The following is a 24808-nucleotide window of genomic DNA, read 5'->3' on the forward strand; positions in this document are numbered from 1 at the left end:
GCCAGGATGAACTCAGAACACGAGCTCCAGGGACTTTCTCTTGCATTTCCCTGATGCACCGCTGGATCCTGACTCGTCTCAGAAACAGTATGTCCAGTACCCTTTCTGTGCTAGGGCAGGAAAGTGAATACAGGGCCAAAGCTTTTCAAAGACAAGAACCCAAACCAAAAGGGGTTTCTGCTTAGTCCATAGATAGCTAGAAAGTTAAATTAATCAGAAGCGCTATTCAAGGATCATTCTGATTAAATAGAGCTAAATAAATAATAACCTCTCACTATATTAGGATTAGCTCTAAAAGAAAAATCCGCAGATGGGAGGTGAAGGACAGGGAAGGAAGAGAGAGGCCAATGGGCTTAGACCGCCACCTCAGGCCTGCAGGAATGCCCCTGGTGGAGTCGGGGCTTCCTTCCACACCTACTGGCTAAGTTCTGTAAGGGCAGATGCTGCCAGTGTTCTCTGCAGCACCCAGGGCTCCTTCAGGGGCTTTGCACAGCACAGGGGCACAAGAACTGGTTCAGGAAGGAGTACTTGAAGGCAGAGGCTTGGGAGCCAGGTATCGTCAGTTTAGGACCTTCTAGATTGGTGCAGTACGCTTCATTTTATGCTGAACACAAGACTCAGAGCAGTAGATGTTGTTTTCTTCTGTGTCACCAAGATCCACTGGGGCTGGGAACTCATATGTGACACCATAACGAGACTGTTTTTTTGTGGGGGTTTTGTGTGGGATTTGACACAGAGACCACCCAGATGTGTGTATTATGCTGACAGCCCTCAGACCTCCAGAAAGCAGGCAGATGATAGGGGACGTGATTTTTTCATTCCTTTGTGAAGTAGCTTCATACCTCTTTTGACCCTGTGACTGACAAACCCTACACGGGTTGAGTGTTGCAGAAAACATGAAATGAGCCTGAAGCCAGTAAATCCATGGAGGACTTTTTCCCCCTAGGCATCTAATAACAAAAGGTCCCCAGCATGACAAACTGCCTGCCTGCAATTCACCTGTCTCAAAATTCTCTCTCTTTCTCTGTCTCTCTCTTTCTCTCCCCGCCCCCCCCCACCCCTGCCCCGTCACTAGGAAATGGAATATATGAAACACAGTGTAAACAGTAGCAATCAAAATCTAGAAGGCTAGAAACATTTCTGCCATTCTCAGAATTTATGAACATCTCTTGTCTCTGCAAGGCTCACGGAGCCCGAAATGCTCAGCGCGGCTGGTGAGTTCCCTGCAGCAGCTGGCAGTGGAGCTATAAATAGAACGGGGCGGGAAGAGCCTGGCGGAGGGGGAGCTAGCGGGAGATTCCCGGCTCTCCCTCCATCCGCCCAGGCGCGTTCTGGGCCCGGGGATGCCGGCGAGGAGGGCGGGCGCGAGGGCGGCGTTAACCCCCTCAACGCCTCGCGGCTCCCAGGCAGCTTCAGCGGGGGAGGCGTGATGGCTAGCGTGCTAGGCATGGAAATGAAGACGCATTTCTAACCCTGTACTGGGAAAACCACCATCTGTGATTTCTCTCCCGCCCTCTCCTTCCTCTGAAGCTCTGATTAACACCTGAATTTCGAGACACACACACACACACACACACACACACACACACACACACACACACACGAGGGAATTTGGTCCTTGGCTTTTTTTTTTTTTTTTTTTTTTTAGCGGCTTAAATTCAAACCTTAAAGTTAAAACCATCACCAAATTTGGTCTTGGAAATAATGTTGGCTTTCATATTTCAGCGCAGGGTTCCCTCCCCCATGCTGCGTTATGCTGCTTAAGGACAGTTACTTTCCTAGGGAGGGACGATCAAGGGGAAACAGCGTTTGTGTGTGTGTGTGTGTGTGTGTGTGTGTGTGTGTGTGTGTGGTTATTTTTGGCGGCTGCATACCCCTCAGTAGCTTCAAGGTCTGCAATACCCTGAGCATTGTGAGCCCCGGCGGACCCGGCTGGTCCCTGCCCGCCAAGGACTGTTGAAGGAGGGAGTCCCCAGTTCAGGCAGGGCATCCTGTCACCAGTATTGAGCACGATTGGTGCTGAAGCAAGAACCCGCAAGTAGGAGCTGGGTTCTCCCAAGGTGAGCCCTACCAGCCGCCAGTGGGCAGGGGGGACCAGGCTCGCCTTGCGAGGCGCCCTGGCCAGGCCCCCCTCCCACCCCCCACCGCGCGCCTCGACTCCCCAGCGGGTGCTTGGAGCGCCAGAGTTGGGGGTGGGCATGGGAGGGACGGCACTCTCCTGGGCGGTGAGCTGTCACGGAATTTGACACCCGGAGAGGCAGCTGGTCCCTGGCCAGGACTCCTGATCCTTCTCAAATGGAAACAGTTTCTCCCAGCGAACCTGCCGGAATTCTCAGTGGAATCTCACTTCGGCTTCGCCTCTTGGCGCATTTAACCAAGGCCGCGTTTCCCACGTTGGGGCACGGAAAGCTCCAAATGGAGTGGGGCTCCTGGTTGCAGAACAAGGTAAGCTCGCAGCTAAGGTGACATTGACTGGGGGCCACAGATTTAACGGGGACCGTCCTCGGGCAAGATGGTGAAGTTTGCCTTGGGCTTCCCTTTCTCCCCTCCCCCAACCTGGGTCTCTGATCCCTTCTCCACCTGTTTTTCTGGTCTACCTTTTCCCTGCGCCTATTTATACCTTAGAAAGAGAAATTACCCCGGGTGAGTCATTGGGGGAGGGACTCCCTTATTTTCTTCAGCATTTTAATGTTCTACACTAGAGGCCCGTGCCACAGTACGATCTGAAATTTCCCCTCCCCCCACAACTCCTTCCCCTTCCATCCTTGCTCTCTTGCCTCAGTTCTCTGCTCCCCTCTTTCCTTATCTAGTCTACTTATATTTCTTTGCCATCCCCTTTTCTAATTTCCCTTTCCCCTCTTTGAAAATATGAACCAGAATAAAGGGAGAGGAGAGACTGTCCTGACTACATGGATAATGTAATGCTAGCATTGTAGGGTGTATGCATTGATGGTTTATGAATCATTTATTCGTCAAGCATTGGGAGCACCTATTCTGTGCTGTGTTTAACTTCTTGTGTAGGATGATCAGACCATTCTCTGGAAAATCAAACGCCCCTCTACTTTCCTCGAGGCTGTGGGAACGAGAGGAGGGTGGTATAGAGTGTGTGGGAGAGGAGCAAGCTCATTGGGTCCAGGCTAGTTTGGTGCTTTGTGCTTGCAAACCAGGGAGTAGAAATAAAAAAATCACACATTAATAATAATACTTGACATTTATCAGGCACTTGCTATATTTTTGATGGTGTTCTAAGAACATACTAGTATTAACTCTAAACCTCATAGCAATCCCATGAAATAAGGAGTGCTATTATCTCTTTTTTACATGTGGTGCAACTCAGGAACATATTTTCTAAGTAATTTGTTCATGATTACACAGCTAGTAAGTGGAGGAGCTGATATTGAAATTCAGAGCTTCTGACTTTAGCATACAACTCTTAATCCATTATATATCTCTGTCATCACATATTCATCCATCTGCTCTGAGTTTGGCACTGTTCTAGGCACTGGAGACGGAGGAGTGAACAAGGCAACCAAAGCCCTTGGCTCTTGCACTTTAGTTGAGGGACATAGACAATATATCAACAAATAAACTAGGTAATTTCAGGTAATAGTAGATGCACCAAAGAGGAGAGAACAGAGTAATATACTAGAGATTGGCAACCTTCACATGGTGAGTGGTCAGGAACATTCTCGTTGTGGTGGGAACATTCAGGCTGAGACACTGAAGCATTGAGGAGAGGAAATAGAAATAGCCAGTGAACATCTGAAGTGATAGTTGCTATCTTTAGTAATTATGGAAATGCAAGTCAAGGAGACATGGAAATATCCTTTTACCCCCATTTGCTTAGCCCCAAATTTAAAAGTTTGACAATATCAAGTGGTTGAAGAAGCTTTGGATTCATAGTACCTTCTAACATTGTTGGTGGGAATATGAACTGGTATAATGACTTCGGAAAATAGTTGGGCATTATATCCTAATTCAAACATTTGTATACCTGTGAGCTAATAGTTCAACTCTCTTAGATTTATACTTATTAGTAACTCTTACACGTGTTCAACAGAAGACATGTACATGAATACTAATAATAGTCTGGTTCCCAGTAATGAAAACCTGGAAAACATCCCAATGCCCTTCACTGGTGAGTAGATGAGTAGTGCAAAATTGGCACACAGAGGAATATTATATAGTAGTCAAAAATGAATAGGGGACACAACAATTTAATTGGATTTTAACAATATAATACTAAGTGAGATTTTTCTAAAAGATTACATATAGCATGATAATTTTTATAATACTAAACACAACTAAAATAAAAAACCCAACTATGTAGGAATACATGTAGATACAATAACATTAGTTAAATAGAAAAGCAAGAGCATGAGAATTTGAGATTTGTACTTACGGTTACCTTAGGTGGGGAGAAGCAGGGGGACCACATAGTTAGAGGCACGTCACTGGAAAAGTCCCAGCTGTGTGGTGGCTGGTAGGGCCAGGTTTTCTTATTATATTATTAAAAATAACTAGTAAATAATGAAATAAGGCAGGGCCTGCATGGACTAATGATGAGAGTATATGATGAATCAAATATTAAGACTAATCCCGTTCTATCTGCTATGGTCCAAAGTGGAATGTAGGAAAGAAGACACCTCAGTCAGAGGGAAGGGAGCTTGATGTTTTATGTTTTTAAGGAAGAGAAAGGTGGTCAGAGTAAAGGCGAGCCAGCAGGTCAGAGAGGTAGACTGAGACCAGATCATGCAGGGCACTGTAGGTCAAGGTAAAGAAGGAAGAGTTTTAAGCAGGGAAGTGAAGTGGTTGGATTTAAGATCTTAAGAGGCCACTCTGGATGCTATGTGAAAAATGGACTATTGGAGGGGCGCCTAGGAGGCCACTGCAGTAGTAGAGAGAAAATGATGGCAGGAACATGGCTGTGCTTCTGTAGGTTATTTACTGCACAGAGCACCAGCTTGGAGGTCAAGTGGAGGCTGAAATCCAGCCCATGCTCTCCTTGCATCCTGCTGCTGGGCTGTGAAGGCCTGGAGGAAGGGCGCCTTTTTTCCCATATGCCCAAGTAATAGCCCTTTGTGCATCAGAGTGGTGACAATGGACTTGAAGAGAAATGGATGGATTTAGGACAGATTTTTGGAGGTAGAATGGACAGGACTCATTGAGGGATTATTCATAGAGAAAGAGAGGAATCGAATGTGGCTCCTGGATTTTTTTTTTTTTTTTTGACTATGAGAATATTGATGCTGTTACAGAGAAGAAGAAGAATGGGAAGAGAAGACAATCATATTTTAGATACATTAATTTTGAAATGATATTAAGCAGCCACATAAAAATGTCAGGTAGGGAACTGAGCATAAGTCTGAAACTTGAGGGAGAATTTGGGACAAGACGCGTAACTGTAGAACTCTGAGCCTGTAGATGATATAATTCAAATTCCGCTGCTCAGTTGTCAGTGTCAGACTGTGAATTCCTTTGAAATAGATAAATTTTACTTGTCTTTTTTATTTCCAGCAGAGTGTAAAGTAGAATAGGTTATCAATAAATATTGGTTGATTACATGACAGAAGAATACATAAACAATGCAGATGTGAAGAGCTAGAGAGGAAACTGTGGAAATATCCTCAGTATCTGGACCCTGCCATTATCTAAAGGTTGAAGCTTTGTAGTTTTCAATCTGTCCTGAGGCTGAAGCAAGTCTGATGTTTGTCCCTGTCCCTTAGGAGGATGTGAGCAGGGATTTTAGGACCACAGTCACATGTAGGTACCAAGAGCTATTCAGAGAAGCCAGAAATGACAAAGAAGACTCAGAATGTCCTTGCCATTTCTGGCTTTTCTGAGTAACTCTGGGTACCCACACGTGACACTCTATGAAGACACAGAGTGGCCAGGAGAGCCCCGAGGGTCAGAAAAGGAACATAAGGAAGCCCTGAGCTAAATCAGGAAGTCATCCACGAAAGCAGCAGACCTTGTAGGTGCTGGTACAGAGAGAAATCAGCAAGAAGAGACAGGACTGAGGGGCTGAATGAAAGGATCCGAGGCATTGGTATAAATGCAGCCATAAGATTCACTTTGAAGCCAGTGAGCTGATCATCACCAGGTAACGAGCTTGGGACTGGCCACAGCATTCCTACCATCCAACTCCACAGGACCTCAGGCTGTGTTGTCCTTTGTGACATCTCACGTAGGAAATGGTTACTGAGGCCGTCATGCCAGCTATCCCATCCCATCATCCTGCTAGGTCTCCTCTGCAGCACTTGTCTTCACAACACCCTCCTGGTGCCAAGCCTGACAAGGTTCTTTCTTGTCGCCACATTATCACCCTGCCGAAATCTAGTTCCCCGGCAACCACCCTCTCATTGCAGTTCACATCTGTTTACCTGTGTGTCTGCTTTCTTTAAATAGCGACCCCTTGTCTCTATTCACTGGTGTACCTCCAGCTCCAGCACAGTGACTGGCTTTTGGTATGTATGCAGGAATTTGGAAAGGGAGACAGGGAGGGAGGAGGAAGCATTCTCCTATTTTTGCGTGGTGTTAAGATGAGACCATCCTATTCTCTCACTAACGAAAAACACACAAGGACCTCTCTTTTCTGTATAGCCGGGTACAGTATTACTTAAGAATGTAGGCTTTGGAATAAAATAGACCTAGAGTTCAATTCTAGCTCTACCACATACAGCTTGGTGCAATCACTTAACTTCTCTCAGAGACTCAGTTTCTTCATCTGTAAAATGTGGATAATAACAAAACCTCCTTATTTTGTTGTTGTGAGTTTTAAATAAGATAATAATATGAAGCTTCTCAGCATAGTGCCTGGCATATGATAAGGACATAGTAAAGTTTAGCTGTTATCATTTTCCAAGGCATTTAACTGCCAGTTCCTCCTTTCAGGGAATGCTTCCAATGCTAAGAATTTCCTCTCCTTATCCTGAGGAACCAGTGCTCTGGCAGTAAGGTAGTGGCCATTTTTGGCAGATGGGAAACTATTCCTGGGCACACGGTCATTTGCTGTTTCATTTCTCACATTACTCCACGTTGTATTTCTGTACATAATTCACGACCAGCCAGGAGCCTGAATAACAGTGAGGATTCAGAATTTATTCATTCAACATTCCATAAGCAGTGATTGAATGTCTTACTATGTGTAAGTAGAGATGCAGTGATGATTAAGACACAGTCCCTGCTTTCAAGGAAATCACAGTCTAGTTAGGGATGCAGATAAATAGACAATTACAATATACCTGTTTATGGGTTCACTTCTGCTGCAGGCCCCGTTGACCCCAAAGCCAGTCCCTCAACCCAGTGCTGGAAAGAGCGGTGTGAACATAGAAGTAGTGATGGTCCCTTGTATTTGCACATATATTCACGAAGTATAGATCGTGTTCGCTTCGAATTATTTCATGTGATTGTCATAACAGCTTTATGAAATAGGTAGAGATTACTACTCTTATTTTATGAAGTAAATCTAAGATTCCATTGAGCAGATGCTTTTAAATAAGGCAAACTCTCTTTGCAGGACACAGCCATGGTCTGTCTTCCAGCCTCTTCCACTGTCCTTTCATTGTTCGTATTCAGGGGTCAATCAAGTTCACCACCTTTGTGGGGCTGGGGTTTATTTTTGATTCTGAGTCTACCTGCTTTGATTTGATTGCCAAGTTTCGCTTCCCTATTGGGATCTTTGCTCCCTGTCGACTTAAACTGACAGTTCATTCCATTCAGGTGGCTTTCTGTAAGTTTTTTGATCTCCAGGACTCCATCTTGGTACTGGCTATGAGACAAAGCCCGAGGGAAGTTCAGGGAGTTTCCCCAGAGAGAAGGGATCAGAAAGAGAAGCTAGGTTGATTAACTTCGCTTGTGTAGATGGGAAGTGGCAGAAGAATATTTTCATCCTCAGTTTCACAATGCTTGTTCAGTCAGTAGTATTGCTGGATGTTTCTCTTGAATAAGGAAAGAATATAGAAGTCACATTCGCCTCCTTAAAAATGGATTTACTTATTTACATTTTCTCAGAGATGTTTAAACAGCAGTTGGTCATTTATGGAATAGAAGTCTTCTGATACACAATACATCAGAGGTTAAAATTTGCTTATGGTTATGTACAGAAGGAATATGTTTTTTTTTTCTTTTTAGAAATTTATCTAGGGAAAGTAAAGCTCACAGACTTATTTCTCATGTAATTATAACATGGGAAAGTGATTTTGTTGGTGAAAACATATGTTTTTCAAATCTCCTGTATTTTTTATGTTTGCGGATGATATTATTAAAATACGTATTTTTGCTGCCCGCGAAATGTGTGGGTGGGGCAGTTCAAACACCTCCTTTCAGACCTACAGTGTTGTAGGGGGAGGATTTTGACTAGGAGCTCAGAAATACTGAAGGAGCCACCTCCTTCCACAGCTCTTCAACCTTTACTAGAGTACCTTTGATTATATTATCGTATGCAGGGGGAATCTTGGTTAACTGGTCATTTTCTTTGACTTTAAATATGAAGTTTGTGAAACGCATGAGAAATGAAAGCCATAATTTATCACAGGTGAGCTTTGAAAGGGCTTTTGACATTTCATTTGCTTCTGTGTATTAGGGATCAAGTTATATCTTATTTACTAGTAAAGAAATCCTGCTAAAATTTTTGTTTTGTATGCAGGAAGACTAGTCTGATTTGGAAAAAGTCTGAATTTCAGGAGGTGTGTTTTAAGAAATACCTTCGATTTATTTCCGGTTCATGCAGTAATAGAACCAACAAAGTGTTTTGCACTAGAGCCTCTTCTTTCATGTATGACTAAGACTCACATGTAATTACTAACATCAGTTGAATATAAACAGGTAAGTCCTTAAAAACATCTGTTTCTCTTTTAGGGTGGTTAAAATTTTAGGGTATTAATTTGCTTGGAGGAACTCTTCGTCATACCTACGTAGGTAAACTTCAGCCCAAGTTAAGTTCAACAAAGCATAATTTCTAAATTACTGAAGCCTAAATGGTTTTTACTATAAATTCAACTTGAAAGCTAAGCATGCAGTCACAGATATAGCTTGATTTTCTGCTTAACTCTAAGGTAGAGAATTATTTCCTTCTAGGTTGGGGAAAAATTTACCACCTGACTTATACTGATAGTTTTGATGTGTTCTGGAAGAGACAGGCCATGCCGACTGCAGACAGCTATGTTAGCACACCCCCTCACTCCAGACTCCAGCCTTTACTATGGATGTAAAATTTTTTTAATACAGCTCCTCAAGTAAATGATTGACCAAAACTAAGCCAAAAATGATGAAATAAGACCCCGACGGACGCCCTGCATGACAGGGGGCATTTTGAAAGACCTTGTATAAATAAGGAATGCTTTATCTGTCATCTCCAGATCAAAGGGCAAAGCAAAATCAAACCCATATCGCTGAATATTTGCAGGGAAATTACTACTTTATTAAGACAATTACTACTGAGAGTGAACAAAAGGATTTCACTGTCGTCAACCAAATGGTTTCAACAATGCCTTCTCTTGCATTCTTTAGAAAGCAGCACCCAAGACAATGGTTAGAGTGCTATCAGACTTTTTGGGATGTGCTACCCTGGAGTGTGAGGGTGAACAAGGCAAAAGAAAATGTGATGTGATGCAGCGTAATGCCACGTTTACCACACGCGCTACTATTTAACAAGGAGTTGGGGTGAGATCCACTGTGTCACTGTTACAAGCATGCTCACTTGGCGTTTGGGGCTTTTCCAGAAGGTGCAGCAAGGAGGAACTACACTTTAGGGTAGTTGGTGGGAGAGAAAAAGAAAGAGGAGCTTGGCTTCCCAGCTCCCTCGTATTTCTTGTTGGTGAAGTTTTACCCCATGGGAAGCTAACTCCACATATTCCTGGTTTCTCAGTGGCTGCTTGGGAATCCAGGCACCATGCTACCCAATACGTTGTTTTAACCAAGGCCAAAAGTGGAGGGGCACCTGCCCATGGAAGCAGTGATCACTGAGAGACAGAGAGGAAGAAGAGGTTGAGGGAATCTGAAAAGGTGCAGAATGTGATTATGTGGTTTGTGTTTGAATGTTTATTGGTTTTACAGAAACAAACACTCTGAGGTATCTTACTTTGATAATGCTTTTGCATACTACACTCTGAAGCAGAATTTATCCATTAGTATAGATTCGCCTTCTGATTTTAACCACATGCTCAGTATCAATTCCAACATAAATGCAATAGGTATTAGTCTTGACTGGCCTTTTCCTTTTCAATCGTCCCACCAAACACAATACTCTCCCTGGACATCTGAGAAAGTGGTCGCAACAGCTCTGCTTTCATCTTTGGCTCCAAAGATTTGGTTCTTATTTTGCTGTTTTCCAGAGTCAAGTTTTTTCTGCCATAGAATGGAATGTGGATGCTTTACAGTCATTAGGGAGAAAGCAGGACAGCAATGAGTTGTCGCTTCTGAATATCTATCCTTTTTGATGAGCTTTTAACTCTTTTCCTAGTGTTGTGGGTTTTTTTTTGTTTTTTTGTTTTTGTTTTTTTGTTTGCTTGTTTTTCCAACAGGGAAAGAGATTTTGAGTATAAATATTATGCCGTGTTTAATTATTTCATGAGGCTGTGTGGTTCCTAAATGTCAATGCTTTATATGACTGATATCATTATATGTTGCGACTCAGACCCACCTTGACTGTAGGAGCCATTATATAAAGCATCAAAAGTCTTTAACACATTGGAGGGCTAGGTGTTCAGTGCACACTCTTTCTGGGAAAAAAAATGTTTTCACTGGTTTCTCAGCAATCTGATGATGAGATTGTTTTCCTATTATGTCATGCATATAAGCAGCAAAGATTGCCTAACTTTAAAAAGGCAGGCGAAAAGAATTTTGTCTGCAATTAAGGTCTGGGAAGTTATCCTGGTCATTGCCTTTCCTGTGGCAGGTAACCTCCCCCCTGTTTCTCGTAACTGAAGTGATTGATTGACTGTGATGATATTCATAACCGAGGTGGTTGCTTGACTGTGATGATATCTGGCTGTCAATTTTTCTTCTCTACTTGGGGAACTGAAGGGGTGATTCCTCTTATTTTTATAGAAATATTCCTAAGTAGTTAGTATAGAAAGACTTTTATGGCATAGGTTTGTAAGACATCTCATGCTTTTGTTCCTGTTTCATGTTGCAACATGGGGATGATCTTTGGAAAAGAAAAGTCCTAAGCCTGTGGTGTCACTGTTTTCTAGTGACAATTATTAGGTTCACCTTATTTTTAAATGAAGGAGATTTGGCATGCAGGCAGTCCAGCTAGTCTTTATTTCCTGTGAGGATGAATTTTTCAAATGTTCCCCTGAACGTGTGGTAGATCTTTGGACCTAATTATTGCTCTTGAATGGAAGATATACCCTGTCTGTGGAGATTTAGAGGTGGTGTATTTAATACAATTTCTTTATTAAATGAAAGAAATCCACTTTAAACTCAAATAAAAAAAGGAATTGGTTGGCTCATGTCAGACAAAGGCCACTGGTATGACCATCTGTATCCAGGATCCAAGCAATGATATCTAAAGAACTCTTCCTTTTTCTTTCTCTCTCGGTAGTTTTGTCTGTAACTCTTGGTTCTTTTGTCCGTGATGGCTTTGTTCTTACGCACAGTTTTCTCTTGTGGCTCCATGACGTGTACCAACAGATCGAAGCTTTACCTCTAAAGCTGAGTTTTAACAAAACTTCCAAGTTTGAGTTTACATGGACAAGCATGTTTAGATTTGGGAGGCACCTGAGAGTAAGTAGAAGCGGGGCGATTCCCCAGGGGAAATTTGTACCCCAAAAATGGAAAAAGATGCCAGGCTGGAAAAAATAACGAATATCCATTACTGTGGGAAAGGGGCTCACTACCTCCTAGCTAAGAGAATTGCCTAATTTTGTCAGTCATCTGAACAAGGACTCAAGGTTTGGAAGTAGATTCACTTCCAAACTGAGTCCAGAGAGCCTGACGTATAAGCTCAGTGCCAATTTATTAGTTCACAATGAGAAGGGCATTCAAACAACCTCAAATGCCAATGCTGACAGAGCTGTCCATTTTCTCCCTCTAGGAAAACCACAAGGAAAACCAATCATAAGAAATTTGCTAAATGGGGATGGATCAGAATAAGAGGAGACAGGGAAATAGTTCATTGTAGGGTCTGCCCTGGGAACCAGAGGTCTGGGATTTCTGGGAACAGAGCAACATTGTTCTTGGGTGGTATTTGTAGAGTCTCTGTGAAATTTTGATCCTTTGGACTTCTCTTTTGGCCAGTATTTATCAAACAGTGGTCCCAATCAACTGCATTAAAATCATCAGGAAGCTTGATAAAATGCCGATTTCTGGTCTACCCAGACGTGCTGAATTGGAATTGATTAAATGAATCCATATTTTCAACAAATTCTCCTGGTCCTATCTCAGTAGTAGGAGAGTTCCTCCTCTAAGCTGAATAAACTCTTCTGTTCACACAGGATATAAATGATTAGATTTATTCTAACAGGACATAAATGATTAAATTTCTGCTTAATAAATTATTAAATATTTTGGTTTTGACTACCCATCATAGGTCTCAATTTAAGGTATTTTTAGATTGATTTTAATTATAAAATTCTGATTAGAATGTAATGTAGCAAGTTAGGAAAAAATGGAAATATACAATAAGGGGTTTGGTTAAATGAGCTATAATTTTATTATCATTTCTCTTTCGTATGTGGGGGTCCATACCTCTCTCCTTCCACACAGGGGTCTGGTATATTGTATATAGCATTTGATTCCTGCTTTAATTACTCCTGTTTAATTCAAGATCATCTCTTCATATTGTTATTTTTCACTTCTATGATATTAATGGCTAGTCTCAAAATTTTCATTCATGTACTTACAGAATTTTGTTCCCACAGAACATTAATTATATTATATAGTGTGTGTGATTTTTATTGATGACTGAGATGTTGTGTTTTACTTTAAAAGTAAACAGATAGAATCACATATTTATTTTACAAAAATAACAAACTAACAAACAAAAGTTACAAACTAACTTTTTCCAGAAGGGAGATTTTTTCAGATGGGATCTTCATAAGGGAACTTTTTTAAACAAAGTCACAGAAGTCATGGTTGATGGTTAATTGTTACTGATTGGTAAGTACATTTAACCTCCTGTTATTGAAGTTGTTAATAAGTCGAAGTGAAAAAAGAAACACACCTGATTTTTACATAAACTATTCTAACGAATGTACTTAGCTCGAAGTTCAGTCATCCTTGGAAGTTAACTATTAAATAAATTTCTGAATATTACATGAAGATTTTGCCCCTTTTTACAGACAGTCTTGGGCAGAAACTCAGCTTTGAGCTTATAAGATATAGACAAAATATGAATTAACAAAATTTATGGCCACATAAAAATTTTATGGCTGCGTATGGCATATGGTCTGCAGTCATACCAGACCTGATTGATTCACTATTCCAGATCAGCTGATCCCGGTCTACACCGTGGGTCTCAGATTCCCAGCCAGAGCTGCCTGAGTGTCCCTTTCCATAGGTGAAAGCCCAGGCTGCTGTCGCTTCTGCGGGCATACATTTCAGGGTCCCCATACACAGCACCCACTGACAAGAGTTCAGAGGCTCTGCCTTTCCCTGTGCTCCTGGAGGAGCCCCGTAACAATCCAGGGTGTGGGGGAATTCATGCATAATGGTGGGGACTCGGACCAAAGAGAGATAGGAGAGGAAGAGCCCATGCAGAAACTGCTTGCCTTTCTCCTCCTACCTGCAGGCTATTCCAAGACACAGGAGTTTATATAGCCTATCTGGAGATGGTCTGGGAAACTGCACAGACAGCTTTGCCTGTGGGGAAGCTATTACCAGCTCAGTTACATACTGTTTTGTTCACGGCAAAATTCTGCCCAGGGACGAAGGCTGTATTTGCCAATAATTTATTTAACACAGGTTCACTGTGGTGATTATAATTTATAATAATATTTCACAAGCCAATAGCATACAGGATAATATCTCTTAATAAGCCAATAAAGAAAGAGCATATGTATTCCAAACCATTGGTAGGTTAATTATGCTATGGTTCCAGGCAAACGAGAGATGAAAGAAATAAAGTCCAAATTTAGTTTAGTTCTACCAGTTCTGGTTCTCAAGAGTCAGCCCTTGTAACTATCAGCTGCCTGCTTAGGTCCCTTGCTGCTGGGGTGCGTTTCTAGTGGGTGATGGCACCAGTGTTGGCAGGCAAGGTGAGAGGCTACAGCTTGTGCCACTGTCTATGAGGAGTAGTCTCATCAAGGCAAGAACTAATGTCCCTTCTCTTCTTGAGACTGCTGCACTGTTTAATAGCCCTGCCCACCAAGAGTAGCCTGGCCACATCAGGAACAAGTGTCTGAAGATCTTGGGAAAACTGCTTAAATCAGCAAAGAGTAGCTTTGTCCAGACTGAACACTCTCAAGTTTCTGGTCAAACATCTTGGCTTCTGAAGTGTAAAAGTCCATCACGTGATGGACACCACGGCTGTTACTATGGTATCGACGACATAATGGTCCTCTCCGCTCAAGGTGTGAGAGTTTGATAAGAAAGTCTTAATAGCCAACTTCCAAGCAACTTCATCAAAATTAGTTATTCAAAAGCACAAACAACTTTGTTTAAAACAAGATTTCAAAACATGGATTCGAAGTCATAACAATTCAGTACACAACAATCTACCTTGTGATTTCAAATCACTTAAGATACATACATATATATAGATAGAGAGATAGATAGATAGAGAGATATCTCCATATCCTAAGGACCTAATAGCCTTTACAAATCTAAGTTCACATATATATCAGTCCACCCTGTGCTTCTAAATCACTTACAATTTTAATCATTCTCCATCTTCTTTCGTGGGTAAATTTCTGCTGACACACTCAAATTAGTAGACAAAATATAGTTCCCTCACTTTGCACACTATAACATGGGGTTTCATGGGAATATGTTCTGGTGGTAAATGGGAATTGTTTTTTTTTCAAGTTCCTCAAGATAGGATACTAAGGATAATATCTACAACTTTCAGAATTTTGCCTGAAATTTATTGAGGGTTCTTTCCACTGCCCCTATTTATTATTTTAAAATGGAAAGAAAAATTATCTTTCCATTTAAAAAAAAAAATTGTCATTGATTTTTATTTTCTGTGAGGATGTAAGAATTTTTATTGAGATATAATTGACATAACATATTACTTTTAGGTGTACAATATCATAATTGGATATTTGTGTACATATTGCAAAATGAACACCACAATAAGTCTAGTTAACATTTGTTAGTCCACAGTTACACCTTTCTTTCTTTTAATGAAAACTTTTAAGATTTTCTCTTAGCAACTTTCAAATATGCAGTATAGTATTATTATCTATAATCATCACAATGTACATTGTATCTCACGACTATTTATAACTGAAAGTTTGTATTTTTGACCCTCTTCACCCATTTTTTCCCACATCCTACCCTGCACTTCTGACAACTACCAATCTGTCGAGTTTGGGTTTTTTTTGTTTGTTTTCTTTATAAGATTCCGTGTATAACTTAGATCATATGATATTTGTCTTCCTCTGTCTGAATTATTTCACTTAGCATAATGTCCTCAAGGTCCATTCATGTTGTCACAAATGGCAAGATTTTTTTCTTTTTATGGCCCAATAATATTTCACATTTTCTTTATTCATTCATCTATTGAAGGACACTTAGGTTGTTTCCGTGTCTTGGCTATTGTCAGTCATGCTGCTGTGTATATACCTTTTCAACTGAGTGTTTTAGTTTCCTTTGGGTAAATACCCAGAAATGGAATCGTTGGGTCATAAGGTACTTCTATTTTTAATTTTTTGAAGAATCTCCATACTGCTTTCCATGATGGCTGTACCAGCTTCGATTCCCAACAACAGTGTGCAAGGGTTCCCTTTTCTCCACATCCTTACCACTTGCTATTTCTTGACTTTTCGATGATAGCCATTCTAATAGGTGTGAGATAGGTGATATCTCATTGTGGTTTTGATGTGCATTTCCCTGGTGACTAGTGATTTTGAACATCTTTTCAGTACCTATTGGCCATGTGTATGTCTTTCTTGGAAAACTGTAGGAATTTTAAACTGATGAGCAAAACTAGGTAAAATTCATTTGCTGGGGGCTTCTGAGTTGATTGGATCTGTCTTGAGAATAAGCATGCTCTGCCAAAATCTTTGTTACCATATTATCTGAAATTTCATTAACAGAGTTAATCTCATTAATTGTAAAGGCTGTGGTGTATGTGAGGGGACGAGGGAGAGGCAGGATCTTTAAGGTAGCCTATTAAAATGAAAACTTCCAAGGAGGGACAAATACCATAAACAGTTATTTTTCAAAAAAAGCAACAACAAAAAAAAATCCCCACAACTTAGGCAGTTAAAATAGAGACGAAAACACCAAGAAGAGCATTTGAAAAGACGGATAGCTGGATCAGAGGCCAAAAGAGGACTTTGCTCATTTCAAATTTGTTGAAGTCCAGCCTTTTTTTTTCTCCAAAGAAGAATGTGAGGGACAATAACACTGGTTCATGTTTGCAGCTTCTCCTCACACTGCTCCAGTTCTGTGTAGTGAAGCAAGCTTCCTTTGAAGTGTTGTCAAAGTGAGAGGCTGGTTCTGTGTGAGAGAAAATTGACTCAGAGTTTTTTTCAACTGCCCAAAGAAATGAACGTCCTCAGAAGTAGCCTGAGGACAATGTCAGGATTAAAAAATAACTTGGTGACAATTTAACAATGGAAAGAAGAAAGTCAGCCACTTTTAAACCTTCTTCAGAGAAGACAGACTCCATGAAAATTAAAAGTGATCCATTGGAGGTTGTTTCAAATGCAAAATTCACTTACTTTTGAAAATGAAGTGTCGTTCTTGAACTGTATTCCTGGCAAAAGCTACTGGTTTACATCCCACTGAACCACAAGATAGAGGAAGGCAGGTTCATTTCTTCCCAGCCTCCCCCTTTGCCTCCCTCCTTCCTGTCTCTGTTATATCTAAACTCTTATCGCAGTGCCCAGGACACAGTTAATTGGTAAGAAATATAAATTAAGTGAGTGACTGTTGAATGAAACAGGTATAATGCTCAGTTTAATTGCCAAACACACATTGGAGATTGGGAGAAATGGGATACTTTCATTAGCCATGCACTTCAGAAATTTAAATATTCTAATCGACTGTGCTTACCCAGGAGTTCCTTAAAGGTGTCATTGAGTGATTTGCCTGAAGGCGTGGGTTCAAAGGGTTGGGTTTTGGAAGAGAAGGAATAATATGCTCTACAGAAGCAAACCATCCATGAGGAATTCCTTATATTTGCATTTTCATGTGTAACTTTGGACAGAATCCTTAAAAAAAGATTAAGTGGAGCTGACAATTTGCAAAAAAAGAAAAAAAAAAGTTTTCCAATTCATTTTCAATCTTCAGGCTCACAGATTTCATCTCTCATTGAAACTTGACTGTAAAATATACTGCTGAATAAAATGCAAGGATATTTCACATATTTACCTGGCAATATGAACTTGGGAGTAAAAAATAAGGTCATACTGACAGGTGCAAAGCTGAATTTCTCTGTGTGATAGGTTATGTGAATGGCCACTTTGCTTCCACTCATACACATAGGATGTAACACAGTAAATCCTCCTATCGAGAGGTAGAATCCATGTTCTTGCCCCATATGTCTGGGTTGGCCATGTGATGTCCTTTAGCCAGTGGGGCCATAGCAAACATGCCTCATGAAAAGTCTTGAAAAATGTTTGCACACTGGGCAAAACACAAGTTTTGGTGCTCTGGGGACCCATGTCACTAACTCTATGTGAAGAAGCCGAGATTAGCTTACTGGGTGATGAAAGGACACACAGCCCAGCCAACAGACAGAAGCAGAGCCTCTTTAGCTCAACACAGATGCATCATGAGTCCATACGACACAAGCAGAAGAAACACCCTGCTGTTCCCAGCCCAAATTGTGAGCTATATAAATGGTTGTGGTAAGCCACTAAGTTTGGAATGGTTTGTTATTCAGCCATAAATAACTAATATACCCTGGTTCTGCTGTACAGGATTCCTACCCTTTCTTAAATTCCTCCTCAACAGTTTTCAGGGTCCCTAGTGGGTATCATTGATGTTCTCTGAGATGTACTATTCTTCGCCACCATGCCTCACTTACATTCCTCCTCCTTGGCTCAGGGTCCCTGTGCTGCTGGTGTCTGGTAGTTGTCAGTGCTCAAAGGGGCAGTTCTGCAGCTGGTCACACTGGACATGACGTTTCTACTGGCATCTACCAAAGACGCCCACACTCTGATGTGCAGTCCAGCTCCTGTTGGGACCTCTGCTATATCACAGGACAAAGTGAGAGGGTTAATTAAGACAAAACCAGAACAGATGTGATTTGAGATCTGGAGGGACCTCTCGAGATCACATAGCCCAACATTTCATTTTACAAAAGAGGATCGTTGTCCAGAGAGCTTTGTCACTGGCCCAAGGTCCCATGATATATGAGTGGCAGACATGGGACCAGAATAGCAGTCTCCTTGTTCCAAATCTAGGAATTATTTCCATTTTAATCAGGTTTGCTTTTCTTATATCATTTAAGATTTTCCAAAAGAATAGGGTAGGTTTTTGGAAAACTTATTAATAGTGATAAATAAAAAGTCTGGGATATGATGAATTACCCCTAGGAAATAATTTGGTTGCAATGGCAGAAAGACGACCATTTTCCCTTTTAAATTTTTATTATTCTATTTAAATGGTGGTTTCATTTGACAAGTGCTTTGGAGAAGGAGCTATGGCTTAGGCCCTGCGATGTCCTGAAACCTAAGCATCTTCTCCCAGCCAGCCAGGGTTGCATGTGGTGGTTGTGGTTGTCGTCGTGTACTCCATGGAAGCTTCCACCACTACCAGTGGGTGTCTGCCTTGGCTCACATACTGATGCCATGCTGGATCACGGGGTTAAAATGGAGGACCCCAGGGCTACCCCAACATTAGTACGTCCTCATGTGCAGGTAAGGCTCAGTGTGGCAGAGAGGCCTGGCATGCAGACAACCACCGTGACCACACTGGTTCCTGTATTGTGTGGTTCCATTCTATAGAGGCGGCGGGGCTAATAGAGTGCAGGGCAGTGAAAACTCTGGAGTGTTCATATACCAGGGTCAAGAAGTAGAGGGCCCTGCCCTGGATCCCAAGGGCCTGTGGTTCTTCTGTTCTGTGCACTCCTGCCAGGTGACAGGTAGCCCTTTAGAAGCATCCCCTTTCCTTTTTACCTTCACTATGGTCATTGTAACTGGATTTCATTTGCTGTGCTTGGGAAAATGTGGCAAAGAAGGGGACCCGAGATACTGAGGGAGCACAGATCTGTGTTCTCCACAAGGCCCCAAGCCCACCCAGCATTGGGGCAGTACAGCAGTCACTTTGAGGCATCATCAAATAAACACTGCCAGACACAAAGCAGGCATGTGAAAGTGGGAGAACACGTCTCTGCTCTAGCAAACAGGAGGCCGCGCTGTGGTGGAGTGTCTGAGAAGGGGTATGGTGGTGGTCTGCTCTCCTCTGCACCAGCTGCCTTGTGCCATTGGAAGTGGAGATCAGGAGAGCCTTGATTTACTTAGACAAATATATTTCTTAGGTGTATTTTTAAAATATTTCCAAGCTTTTCTCTCTGGGTATATTCTTTTATCTGGGTTATTGGTTTAATAATACTGCTTCAAATAAAGAAAAATATTACTTGAGGAAAATTATCAGTATGGTTACAGTACAGATCTGAGAAGACCATTGTGCAAATGTAGCACAGAAAAATCAGGGCAGTTTAGTCAGAACATTTCAATTTCAAGCTTCTGATGGGTATTAAAAAATGATTAAAAAGATTTTAAAAATAGTGAAAAAGCCCTTAAGGGTCTTCCTTTAAATTGGAAATCCAAATTGAGAATCACTTCAATGACTTAAAGATAAATTAGAATGTGGAACACACAGACCCTACCGAGCAATGACCTTGGTCATGAATCTAGAATGGAGGGTTGACTCATCTCTGTCCTGTTGACCTATAAACTAGTGAAGGTTTGATTCTTGGGTTGATTTCTTCTTCATATACATTAAGTCATGTATTTGCTATTTATTCAGTGTCTGTTTTGGATCATCAAGGAATTTAAGAAGAGAGGACATAGTCCAGGCCCTTTCCCCATGCTTATGCCCTGATAAGGACAAATAATGAGTGGGTCACCACATAGTTGTGCAACATTCTCCAAAAAACGAGTGGAATGAGAGATTAATTCCCATGGGAATGGGGTTTTTCAGAAAAGAAGGTAGGTGAGTCTCACAGGCTGCTAAAAGGTAGACATGCACAGCTGTTTTATAGAACAGTGTTTGGAGGCTTAGAGGAATATTTCGAAAGTGGTTTGCTTTCTGTTGTGGCAGAAACAAGTGGGTAGGGGAAGGGATCGGTGGCAGAAAGTGAGGCAAGAAAATGTAGAGTCAGGCCATGTTGCTGGGGACTTGGGATTCCAAATCAGGTATCTGGACTTGATGCATCATGCCCTGTTACCTCTGCCTGCAGAGTACCTGCCGATATCAGGTGCAGGCGGGGTAGTTATCTGAATTATTAATAAGAAAGAGTATGTCATTTTTTTGCGTATGTCTATCAACCTGATGACCTGACAATAGAAATTTACTTGGAAATTCCCTTTGCACTGTGGAGATTCGGATTAGTACTTGACTTTTATAGCCCAACTATACTCATTCTTACTACACACAACCTTAAATATCCCCAAATTCCTAATAGCTTGTATACAAACCTTTGCAGAAGCATCCACTCACTACGTGGATGAATGAGGTCAAGGACGCTTTCTATTAAGAATAATGAAAGGAAAAAGTATTTTAAGGATTTTTGCATCTCAGGCTATCTAGCAAAATTTAAAATGTATTCTAATAAAAACTTCAAATCCAAAATCAGTCATTCAAAAATGTGACAAGCAGTTAATATAATACAGCACTGTTAGTCATGATGAAATACAAATCAATCACTCTGCTAGTGAGATATGAAGTATAATCAGAATCACGTTAAGCACTTTCTTAATTAAGTAGCATGGCATAGTGGAAATACCGTTGCACGGGCTTTGGAGCAGGACAGACCCAGGCTCAAATACTAGCTCTTCTCCTTTCTAGCTTTCCCAACCTCAGCAAATTATTCACTCACTCTCTCCAAGTCTTAGCTACTTCAGCTATGAAAGAAGGATAATAATAGTTCACCTACAGAGTCTCTCAGGCACTAGTTGCTGTTCTTGTTTAATCAAGTCTATAATGCCTTAGAACACAGACCATACCCTCCAGGAGAACAAATGGCATGTTTGATTTTTTATCTCTTTGTCTAGCACATAGTAGGATCTCAGTGAGTATTTATTGGAGGGAGGGGGTCTTAAAGATCATCTACTGACGCAGTTCCCAAATGTTTCCTGCCACAACCATAAGGCCTAAAAGGAAAATCTATAAGCAGTAGTTTTTAATGAAGGAGAGAGAGAGTGACAGAGAGAAATAGAGACAGAGACAGACAGACATGGAGGTGGGTAGGGGATGATAGGAAATAGATATATAGACTAGATTGTCCCAATCCATTCTCTCTCATTTAAAGCACATGCCTGCATTTCCAGCAGGCTCACCCCTTGCCCTCCTGAGTCTCGTAAGTTGGAATTTACCTATTTTGTGAAGAGAAAACCTAGAAGGAAGCAACCCTCATCTATTTACATTCAGTTGTGATTATATTATTTAGAAGTGGGAAGAGGCGGGATATCTGACACTGGGAGCATATCTCTTGATGACCTGGGCAGGAAATGAGCCAGATGCTGGTCTTTCCTGCAGGCTCTTCTCCACAATGCCAGATGCAAGCTAGAATATACTACTCAGTGGTCATGGAAGGGAGCATTGAAAGCTGGAGACATGAAGCTTAAGGGCATGCATTTAATGAACCAGCAGAACTTGTTGCACATTCATGTTTTGATTTTGCTATCAAGGGAATCCCAACATGAAAAGAGTTGGGAATTTTTTTCCTTTTTATCTATTTTCTGAAACAATTTGTATAAGATCTATATATGTTTGATAGACTATACTAGTAAAGCCTTCTGGGCCTGGGGATATCTGTATGGGAAGGTTTTTATTTACACATTGAATTTATTTAATAGATATGAGACTATTTAGATTATCAACTTCTTTCCTGTAAGTTTTGAGTCTTGTGGAATTGGCTCATTTTATCTATTTTGACAAATGTACTGATATAAAGTTATTTGTAATATAGTCCCTTATTGTCTGTATAACTCTGTAGGATCCATAGTGATGCCTCCTCTTATTTTTGATCTTTCTATCTAGAGGTTTACCTTTTGAAAAACAAAAAAAGAAAATAAAAGAATTTTTGATTTGATTAACTTTTTCATTATTTGTTTTGTATTTTTTTTTAATTTTTGCTTATATCTTAATTTTTCTCTTTTCTTCTTTGTGTTTAATTGGCTCTTTTAGGTTTTTAAGATAGAAACTTAGATAATTGATCTTAGGCTTTTTTTTTTCCTTGATTAAGGGTTTGAAGTTGTAAATTTCCCTCTAAATACTGCTTTAGTTGAATCGCACAAGTTTTGAAATTTGTGTGTGTTTTTTTCACGTTCAGAATATTTTCTAATTTTCCTTATTTTCTTGCTGACCCATTTTTAGAAGTGTGTTTTCTTTTTTTAATTAAAATTTTTTTAAAAAGTTATCATAGATTTTTATAGACAAAAGATTGTAATAGACTATTTCTATAACAATTTTAGGTTTACAGAAAATTGGACAGCTAGTACAGTGTCCATATATTGCCCCCCTCCCTTTCTTGTAGTTTCCACTGTTATTACTAACATTTTAGTGTGGTACATTTGTTACAACTGAACCAACATGGAAACATTATTATTAACTAAAGTCCATGGTTTACATTATGGTTCACTCTTTTTGTGTAGTTTTATGAGTTTTGACAAATGCATGATGTCATGTATCCACCATTACAGTATCATACGGAGTATTTTTACTGCGTTCCACCTATTCATATTTCTATCCCCACCCCCACCTCTGGCAACCACTTATTTTTTTATTTTCTCCATAGTTTACCTTTTCCAGAATGTTGGAATAATACAGTATGTAGCTCTTTCAGACTGGCTTCAGTCTCTTAGTAATATGCATTTAAAGTTCCTCCTTATCTTTTCATGGGTTGATAACTCAATTCTTTTTATTTCTGATTATTACTAATTGTATGGATACACCACATCTGTTCATCCTTTAACTTTTTGAAGGACATTCTTGTTGCTGAATATTAATTACTACATTGTATGGGTGTACCACATCTGTTCATCCCTTTCGAAGGACATCTTGGTTGCTCCCAGGTTTTTGGCAATTATGAATAAAGTGCTATAAACATTTCATGTGCAGGTTTTTGTGTTTTGAAATTAATTGGATAAATATCCAGGAGCATGATTGCTGGATCATGTATTAAAACTCTTTAGTTTTGAAAAAAGTCATCAAACTGTCTTCCAAAGTGTCTGTATATTGTGCATTACCACCAGCAATGAATGAGAGTTCCTGTTGCTCCACATCTTCATCAGCATTTGGTATTGTCAGTTTTTTATTTTAGCCATTCTTATAGGTGTGTAGTGGAATCTCACTTGTTATTTTAATTTGCAATTCCCTAATGACATGATGTGGAACTCCTTTTCATATGCTTATTTGCCATCTGTATATATTCTTCCATGAGGTGTTTATTCAGATCTTTTGGCCATTTTGTAATTGAGTTTTGTTTTCCTCATTGTTAAGTTTTAAGAGTCTTTCTATATTTTAGATGCAGGTCCTATACCAGAGATGTGTTTTTGAAAATATTTTCTCCCAGTTTGTGGCTTGTCTTTTTATTCTCTTAATAGCATCAATCACAAAGCAGAAAAAAATTAACTTTAATGAAGTTCTACTTATCAATTTTTTTTATCATGCGTCATGCTTTTGGTGTTTATCTAAAAAGCACCAAACCCAAGCTTACCTAGATTTTCTCTTATGGTATCTTTTAGAAGTTTTCTAATTTTGTGTTTTACATTTAGGTCTATAGTTCATTTTGAGTTAATTTTTGTTAAAGGTATAAAGTCTGTGTCTAGATGAACTTTTTTTTTTTTTTTGCATGTGGATATTCAATTATTCTTGCAACATTTGTTGAAAAGATTATGCTTTCTCTAATGAATGGCTTTATCTTTTGTCAACAATCAGTTGACTCTGTGGATCTTTTTATGGGATTTCTATTTTATGCCATTGATATGTCTATTCTTTAGCCAATGCTATCTTGATTGCTGTAGCTTTATAGTAAGTCTTGAAGTCATTTGTGTCTATTCTTCAACTTTGTTCTTTTTCTTCAGTATTGTGTTGGCTATTTTGGGTCTTTTGACTTTTCATATAAACTTTAGAATCAGTTGATTTCCACCAAATAGATTGCTGAGATTTTTTTGAATTGGGATTGTGTTGAGTCTATATAGGTCAAGATGGGAGGAACTGACATCTTAACAATAATGAATCTTCTAATCCATGCACATGGAATATTTCTCCATTTACTTAATCTTGTTTAATTGCTTTCATCAGAGTTCTGTAGTTTTCTCCATAAAGATCATGTACATATTTTATTACACCTAAGTATTTCATTTTTAGGTGATATTATGTTTTTAATTTCAAATTCCAGTTTTTCATTGCTGGTATATAGGAAAGCAATTGATTTTTGCATATTAAGCTTATATCCTGCAATTTTAATATAATCCAAGATTTAAAAAATTAATTTCCAGTTGAATTCTGTTGTATAAGA

General features: G+C 40.1%; 1 protein-coding gene across 1 annotated transcript in view; it reads left to right on the plus strand.

Moving 5' to 3' along the window:
• The first annotated feature begins 1935 nt into the window (after positions 1 to 1935).
• The window catches only part of KCNN2 (potassium calcium-activated channel subfamily N member 2), a 375548-nt gene continuing 352675 nt past the window's right edge, over positions 1936 to 24808 (plus strand). The window contains exon 1 of the mRNA XM_033111136.1: positions 1936 to 2445. The gene's annotated coding sequence lies outside the window, so the exon portion shown is untranslated. The remainder of the gene's footprint in view (positions 2446 to 24808) is intronic.

Source organism: Rhinolophus ferrumequinum, chromosome 7 (assembly GCF_004115265.2).
Source record: "Rhinolophus ferrumequinum isolate MPI-CBG mRhiFer1 chromosome 7, mRhiFer1_v1.p, whole genome shotgun sequence".
NCBI classification, from domain to species: domain Eukaryota; kingdom Metazoa; phylum Chordata; class Mammalia; order Chiroptera; family Rhinolophidae; genus Rhinolophus; species Rhinolophus ferrumequinum.